This window comes from Hyperolius riggenbachi, chromosome 4 (assembly GCF_040937935.1).
Source record: "Hyperolius riggenbachi isolate aHypRig1 chromosome 4, aHypRig1.pri, whole genome shotgun sequence".
Classification (NCBI taxonomy): Eukaryota; Metazoa; Chordata; class Amphibia; order Anura; family Hyperoliidae; genus Hyperolius; species Hyperolius riggenbachi.
This window is the reverse complement of record NC_090649.1, coordinates 23,945,727-23,953,226: the sequence shown is the minus strand read 5'-3', so window position 1 is coordinate 23,953,226 and position 7,500 is coordinate 23,945,727. Positions and strand designations below refer to the sequence as shown.

Sequence of the window (7,500 nt, the reverse complement as noted above, 5' to 3'; positions counted from 1 at the left end):
GCTACTGCGCCTGCGCTGGAGCCGAGGAAGGTAAATATTGCGCCTGTGCCGCAGCTTGACAAATTGTTGGCTGTGGCTTTGGAGGGCCCCAGTGAGACTACCGTGGGACAGAGGAGGACAGGGAAGACTCTATAGGATCTAGAGGCTTCTCCCTCCCGAGGTAAGTACCCCAGGGGCACTTTTTTGTGTTACAGAGTCTCTTTAATCTGATTGGATTGGTTAGGAGATTATTGTCTGTTAGTGGTCCCAAACAATCATTTCCAGTCGTTCATGTGAAAAATCGTTCATAAAAGATAGCTTGGCAAATTGTATCATTAGTGGCCACCTTTAGATGTATCAAATTCTATTCTTCAACTCATTTAGATAAAAATCTAGTCCCATACTTCTTGTTTGATAACAATCTGGATGCACAGCAACCCATTATTTCATAACTCTTTTTGCAGTCCATTTTTCCTATTCACTGATCTCCCGACTAACGATCGGCGGTGATAACGAGCACTGGGGGGAGAGCGGAATCGCGCAGCAGCAAGGAAGTAGTTACACCCCTGCAAGACATTATGGGAATTTGCAAGGACGTAGTTACTCGTCCCTGTGGAGGAAGAATGGTTACTACATCTATTGTATATGTTTTATGGAATAAGTTTTGTCATTATTGTGACAAAATCAAACATACATATGAGGTACATTGGTTATGAGAGTCTAATTTTTCATTCGAGCAAAAACAAAAAAAAAACGATCAAGACTGTTGAATAAACAAACAAAAAAAAAATGAAGAAATTGTAATGTGTGGCCACCATAAGTTGTATAAACAGTATAATTCCTGCACTGTATGTACAGTTTGCTGGCACACCTATCTGAAAAGATCTGGATTTTTCTTTTAACAAAGCTCATAAGTGTGCAAATTGTTAAAACAATAACAACTTCGTAGTCGGCAGGATTTGAACCTGCGCGGGGAGACCCCAATGGATTTCTAGTCCATCGCCTTAACCACTCGGCCACGACTACTTTGCTATAGAGAGTGCAAAAAGTATGCAGGTAACCAGCTATTGTCATGTCGGCCACTTACAAATTATTGAGGAACAATTGTTTCCTTATTTGGTCATAAGTCACATGTTCTGGTACAATGCATCCTATATGTTGCATCATGTGTATGTGCAGCTGATCGTGTATACAAAAGTTAAACTTCCTATACCGGGAGTCGAACCCGGGCCGCCTGGGTGAAAACCAGGAATCCTAACCGCTAGACCATATGGGAGGCTGTCTATTTAGGAAATCCCCATTGGAAAAGACGTGTCATTTAGCTATAGCAGAGAAAGGTACAGCACTGTACTGCATTTGGCTTCTGAACTGTAATCTGAGGGACCTAGTCCTAATGCCATCAGGCAACAACTATTGTACATGTGTATGCACCTTCAGAGAACATTATTGACATTAGACATTACTCACAGGTAAAAGATGCAGTACATCTTTATGACCTGATCTTTTCTAAAGGTATAAAGACAGAAACTTGGCAGGCAGCAGGAGAGATTATATTTTGAGGTTCAAATTTTTGGAATAAAAAAAAAATATATGGCAATAGCTGTATTGAATTCTCACATGGAAAGTATGGGAGAAATAGTTTTATAATATTGGTGCTTTAACATGAGAAGCTCTATGTCTACGTTGAGCGGATAAATGACTGTCAGGAACCGGCCCGCGGCACGTCTGCGTATACGGTTCCCGACTGCGGGTTTGACCAGACTGAGAGGGGAAGCAGCCTTAGTCAAGCTAAAACAAGGCTGGAACCCCTCAGAACACCTCTCACTGCCACCACTAGCGGTTCGCTAGACACTTCCACTCTGCTGTCGAGTCCTCAGCGCGCACTCCGCGTTTTCGGATTTGGGTCAGCTTTGCGCTTAGGCCAAATACGGGAACGCCACGCACCCACACACCCACACAGATGCAATCTTACACTGTCGTGAAGCAAAGACCCACTAACAGTCGTTCCGAACTATACTGTTAGCCACTCTGCTGTCGCTACTCGCACTGGCGTTGTTCGTACGTTGGGTCAGCTGCGCGCTTAGGCCAACGTATGACAAACGCCCCCACACACAATGCAATTACAATTTCATACGGTAGTGTTGCTCAAACATACAACTAGGCATGAACTTATACACGGTTACACTTCAGTCTCTTCTAGGCTATGAGTGTTAGTTTAGTACAGCAGAAGTCAAGCTTATTAAATAATAATTTAATATTCCAGAAAAACATAGAACAGTGCAGAACTTAATATATACAAAAAGATTACAAAAAACAAAGTAAAAATAGTTACAAGATAAACGTTACAAAGATAACACACAAAGCGATTTTGCTTACCAAAAGAAAGGGGTCCAGATAGAAGAATCGTGGACTTTTGTGTGGACGGACACAGTTCTGGCTAGGCCAGGAGTCCACTAGCTTAGGCCAGGAGACCAGCCGTAGCTACCGTCAGAAGAGAACTGATTTGAGGTAGATGTCCCCTGGTTTTTATAATGAAATATTCGCCTCGAGGCTGTAAGCCTGTGTGGACGGGGGGGAAGCTAGATTTAATTACATCCTCAGTCATAATTGGATCTCCAGAGATCTAACATCCACCTGCGAAAAATGTACAATAGCCCACATACATGAAAAGATTTCCCTAGTCCAAGTTACAGGTGACAACCCCATTGTTGACAGTACTTCCTAGCTGATCAAAGATAAGGAGGTTGCACCTCCACCAATAATTCAATTTCCACAGGTAGCAAATGGTATCAAAAGGACTTCAACACACTTCACTTCTGCCATTGTCTTATTACCCCAAGCATTATTCACTGAAGTCCTCTTTAGATGCAAATGTAAGTCTTTGAAGTTCCCTGACTATGTCCTGATTGGTATAATGGGACAATAGGGCTTCTAATTAGCTCCCTGCTCTCCGAGGAACTGAGGGTAATTGTATTCCACCCTGTCACACAGACAAGTACAGCTTCCCCCAAAGCCAGATGATGACCCATACATACGCATCTGAAGTACAGTACATAGCAGTCAGACAGGCAAATGAAAATATTATCCTTACATCATAAGCACCCCAGTATATTCCTGACAATGACAACTGGCTAAAACTAAATGCTGACAATGCTGAGTCTGTTATATGTTCATTAGGGTCCGCACACCCATATAAATAGACAATCAAGCTATATAGACCAATGTATAATCACGCAGGGTGCAATGTTATAAAAATACATGAATATTACATAAAAGAACATGCACACCAGACAAAAGATGCTTTTAAATGCAATGCTTATTATTAAAGTGAAAAACTTGTACATAAACCCCGATAAACGGGCAGGATACAAACATATACATATTAGCACAATTTTAACTGAACAATGAGCAATGACACAATGTTACAACATCCTGACAAACACAGAGATGGAGGAAAGTCAGAATTTACCCAACAGCAGCGCTGTTTCCAGGCAATTTGAGCCTCTTGATCACGGGCAATAAAAGTCCAAACAGGCAAACAGCAGATAGGCAACAGATGCGATCATGCAGGGCGGCGTCCTCCATTGTTCAGTTAAAATTGTGCTAATATGTTTGTATCCTGCCCGTTTATCAGGGTTTATGTACAAGTTTTTCACTTTAATAATAAGCATTGCATTTAAAAGCATCTTTTGTCTGGTGTGCATGTTCTTTTATGTAATATTAATGCTGAGTCTGTTGTCATCGGAGGTCAGTGCTTGGCAGCAAAGCAGCTCCAGTCTCAGTAAACACCGCTGAGGATAGGGAGCTCAGACATCACTAGCCTTGACTGTGTGCATGTCTTGGGTGTAGTGATGGGTGGAGAATTGAACTTCAGAAATCAAATCTCAGCTGTTGTGAAACGTTACCTCCAGCATTCCTTACAGCTCTAATTCATGCCTTCATTTCATCACAGCTGGACTACTGCAATGCTTTGTTTGCAGGCCTTCTAAATGAAGACCTGCACCACCTGCAATTAGTACAAAATGTGACCACAATGCGGTTAACTTACCCCACCATTGTCACATAGCACCAAGCCTATGCTAACTCCACTGGCTACCCATAAAATCTTCAAGGCCTACAAACATTCAAATCTCTTTTCGACTTATCGTCCCAATGTATAGTAACTGGCAATAAAATCTTTTTCATTTTGAGGGGAAAAACTGGCTCGCCCAAGTGAAGTTCCCCAACTTCACCTGGGCGGTGGAGTTTTCCGGTGCCTTCTTTGCAGAGCAAGTTTGAGCAAAATGACCCTTCTCACCACAATACATACAGAGTCCCTCCTGCCTTCTCCTAAGCTTCTCCGCAGGTGACAATCTGGAGAAGGCCAGTTGCATGGGTTCTTCACCTGACCTGAGGTTCCCTGAGACAGAATAGACTTTTCCCTGACGTTGGTGTCTAATCCGTCTGTCAACCTTGATGGCTAGAGAAATCGCATCCTCTACATTCCTAGGCTCAGGATGGCTCACTAATACATTGTTTACAGAATCAGCTAGGCCGAAAAGAAATTGGTCTAAGAGCGCTGCCCACCCCATTTAACGGATACAGACCATTTCCTAAACTTGACCGCATACTCCTCAACAGTATGCCTACACTGACGTAAGTCTCGTAATTTAATCCATAGGCCCAGGTTTGTGAGTCACCCTGCAGTAAGGTCTTAATCAGCGTAATTTTCTGGAACTCTGTTTCTGAAGATCTAGACCTGTTCTCAAAGTAAGACATACATCTGTTACGGAAATTACTGAAATCCGAACGTGAACCCGTAAACTTTTCTGGTAACGGCATTTTAGGCTCCATAATTGGTGGAGTAGGAGCCAGTGGAGGAGTTTGCTGATTATTGACATTAGCGGACAAATTTATTTGAGCGAGTGTGTTAGACAACTGGGTCAACTGTGTTTGCTGAGTAGCAACTTGCTCAGTGAGGTGGTTAACAGCACCTGCGAGTATCAAAATCTGGTCTCGCAACTCCTCCATTATATTTTTTAATGGGCCTTGATAATATCACGCTGATACGTGATGAGGTAACGTACAAGTGTATACGCAAACAATAGTATGTAAAGCGTAGTCAGGATCAGGCCGTAGTCTTACACAAAGTCAGAGGTATCGAGGTACAGAGTAGCAAGGCAATATCGTAGTCAATAAACAGGCAGGGTTATACACATAAGTCAGATGTCAGTCGTATTGTAAGGATCAGGCAATAACGAAGTCAGGGACAGGCCGAGTCGAACACGTGTATCAGATGGCAGTGGTACAGAAGGACAAGACAAGAGCGAGGTCAAGAGGTCGGTACACAGATAAATATACAATAAGATGTTACTTCAAAATATTACGATTTGTTTTGCAATAAAACGTTATTTGCACCTTATTCCCTGGTCTAGTGTCTGTATTGCTGCAAACTGTGGTCAAACCCTTGTTTCTCCGCTCTGGTTTGTGACACTTGACCCAAGGTGGCCAGTGACTACTGCCTCTGCCAAGAATCTAGCATGTGTACAGTAGCCCCTGTACCTTAGCCAGTGATTAGCTTGGTGGTTAACTCAGCCGAGCACTGGCTGAGAGCAGTGTTCTCCCTACTCGCCCTGCCTGCTGCATGCCGCTCCATCGGCCCTACCCCCCATATAACAACAGAATATGTTGCTATCCTTCCATCTAGCGATGTGTTTATACAACCTTGATGCTGCAATGTTGCCAGAGTGCAGCAAGCAGTGCTTGACAGGGGTGCTGCTAATGTTTTTGCTGCCCAAGCAGCACATTGAATGTGCCCCTCCCCCAAGTCAGAGGTCCCTCCTCCTAGTATAGGTAGCCAAGGTGCCCCCCCCCCCCCAGTATAGATGGCCACCTTCCGTATAGGTAGCTAAAGGTGTTCACCCTTATAGGGTATTGGTGTCAGGTGGGGTATATAACCTCCTACTGCCTCCCCATCACTCAGACTTGTAGATCAGTGGCAACCCAAAGAGAGGAGAGCAGTGCACAGTAACCACACTTTAAATGCAAGAAATGAGTGATTACAGCACTTCTACATCTGCAGTGTACTCCTTGGTCTCTGCGCCACCCTCCCCTCTGTTTACATTACCACTGATCTGAGGTCTGTGAGTGACCTCAGGCAGCAATGTTCATACAAGTCACAGACATTGCGGCAAACTGGAAAATTGCCCAGGGCCCCTGAGTAAACTGTCAGCCCCCCCTCCCTGATATCCCCCTAAGTTTTCAGTGGTGCCTGTTGCGGACATCGCACTTCTCCATCAGTACACAAGCTCCCTGTCTTTTTCCTCGCTAGCCCCATCTTCACAGTTACCCAGTGGCGTGTTGTGAGAGTTACATATGCCGGGTCACTGAGAAGAGGTGCAGACGGAGATGAAGACAGAGCTGCTGGACAGAGCTGCTGGAGAAAAGTGTCAGATGGAATGGTGAGCCTCTTCACTGCTGTATTTTCTGCTGGGGCCCTGAGCACCACTGTACACCTGCATGGGCGTCCGCACATAGAGCCAGGGGGGTGTCGCTGCCTCCCCCTGACTGTGGGGGGTCCCCTGTCACTTCCTAACCTGGGAGTCCCCTGTCACTTCCTAACCTGGGGGTCCCCTGTCACTACCTTACTGGGAGTCCCTGTCACTTCCTAACCTGAGGGTTCCTGGCGCTACCTAAACTAGGGGGCAGCATTTACTTCAACCAGCCAAGCACAGCCCAGCATCACCGCCAGCCAGGTCACAGAATCACCGCCAGCCAACCCAGCCACAGCATCACCGCCAGCCAGCCTGGCCACAGCATTACGCAAGGCCTTTCAGCCCGCACGTTATCCCCAATCCAGCCATAAACAGTATTGCCAGGCACAGCAGCCAGTAGAGGAGAATTGAGAAGCCAGGTGAGAGGTGTCTACCATATTAAGGGGGCATTCTGTCTATTTATGTGCCTCATGATTGCTGAATTCGTCTTGTTGAAGGCCTCATGATTTTTTGGGGGCCTCAAGATTGCTGAATGTCTTGTTGGGGGCCTCATGATTTGTTGGGGGCCTCATGATTGCTGAATTTGTCTTGTTGAAGGCCTCATGATTTTTTGGGGGCCTCAAGATTGCTGAAAGTCTTGTTGGGGGCCCCATGATTTGTTGGGGGCATCATGATTGCTGAATTTGTCTTGTTGGGGGCCTCAAGATTGCTGAATGTGTCTTGTTGGGAGCCTGATGATTTGTTTGGGGCCTCATGATTGCTAAATTTTTCTTGTTGGGAGCCTCTGGAAAAGCTGAATCATCATCCTATGAGACAATAGCATTAAACCTACTTTTTAGCTTTTTAAAACTGAAAATAAAACTGGGAGGTTCTAAAAAGAATACATTTTTCAGGAGTAGGATGAATGAAATTGTTTATCTTCACAGTTTATTTTCAACTTGGATTTTCCATAATGTTCATGTATGACTTAAAACGTTTGTATGAAGTTTAAATTGCTGTTGCCACTTTGCGATAGATAAAGTGACTTTTGGGTTGCAGTTTGGGCACT

General features: G+C 44.6%; 2 non-coding genes across 2 annotated transcripts; both read right to left on the bottom strand.

The window, feature by feature from the left end:
• Positions 1–923: 923 nt before the first annotated feature.
• On the bottom strand, positions 924–1,005 carry TRNAS-AGA (transfer RNA serine (anticodon AGA)). Its single transcript has one exon. It is a non-coding gene; the product is annotated as a tRNA-Ser (tRNA).
• A 178-nt stretch (positions 1,006–1,183) lies between these two features.
• On the bottom strand, positions 1,184–1,255 carry TRNAE-UUC (transfer RNA glutamic acid (anticodon UUC)). Its single transcript has one exon. It is a non-coding gene; the product is annotated as a tRNA-Glu (tRNA).
• Positions 1,256–7,500: the final 6,245 nt, after the last annotated feature.